Source organism: Sus scrofa, chromosome 1 (assembly GCF_000003025.6).
Source record: "Sus scrofa isolate TJ Tabasco breed Duroc chromosome 1, Sscrofa11.1, whole genome shotgun sequence".
Classification (NCBI taxonomy): Eukaryota; Metazoa; Chordata; class Mammalia; order Artiodactyla; family Suidae; genus Sus; species Sus scrofa.
In genome coordinates, this window is record NC_010443.5 from 51,192,393 (window position 1) to 51,193,541 (window position 1,149).

General features: G+C 47.3%; 1 pseudogene; it reads right to left on the minus strand.

The window, feature by feature from the left end:
- Positions 202-861, minus strand: LOC100156834 (annotated as a pseudogene).

Here is a 1,149-nt window from a genome sequence, read left to right on the forward strand (position 1 = left end):
GAGGTATTTTCCCTCTACTCCCACTTTCTAGAGAGGTTTTTTTATTCTCCAGTTTGTTAATGTGGTGTATCACACTGATTGATTTGTGGATACTGAAAAATCCTTGTATTCTTTGGATAAATCCCACTTGATCATGGTATATGATCCTTTTTAGGGTCATGAACTACAGAGTCTGAAGGGACAGGTATGGCCTTTCCTGGGTCAGCACAGAGTACTTAGGTAGGGGTACAGATGGGATCCAGAAGCCCAAGCTAGCCACTCAGCTGCCAGGTTAGTATGTTGTGGAAGATATTCCTTGCTATTGTCCACTTTGGGCTTGATTGTGTCACTGCCTGGTTTCTGGTCAGAAGGACAGACTTCCCTATGTTCATCTGTGTACTGAAAGGTCTGGCCCAGCCACAGAGCCTCATCTATGGAGCACCTCACAATCGAGTCTTTGATGGTGATCTGGCAAAGGACACTCTTGCCATTGATGATCAAGAGGCCTCCATAAGTGATGCTCTCATCTTCCTTCAGCACATCATAATCATGGGATAAGCTTCTGGTTACACTGGCCAGCAGGGGGAAGTTCATGGGGCCAAGCCTTTTTCCTGCAGGGTGGTGTTGATCCAAGCCAGGTGGGTGAACTGAGAGTTGACAGAGACCCCCAGCACCTTGTAGCTCAGCTTATGGAACTCCTCAGCATAATTTCTGAAAGCAGTGATCTCTGTGGGGAACACAAAGGTGAAGTTCAGCAGGTAGAAAAAGAGGACCAAGTACTTCATTTTGTAGTCTGAAAACGTCACCTCCTTGAAGGAGCCGTCCACCACACCACTTGAATTCCAGGGCAGGCTCTCCAATGTGCGTGTTGCCAGAGGCCATGACTGAAAGCTGACACTCTCTGCCCAAGGTCAGTGGACAAGGAAGACCCTTTTCTTGCTTCCGAATTTCATGCTGTGTTGGCAAGGGTCGAGTGCACCAATGAACAGACTTGCTTTCTGAGGGCCTAGCCCTCAATATATATGTATGTATATATATATTTTTAATGGCCACCACCTGCAGAATATGGAATTCCTGGGGCCAGAAAGTGAATCCTGGCCATACCTGTGACCTATACCACAGTGTGGCAATGCTGGATTTTTTAACCCACCGTGCCTGGGCTGGAGATCA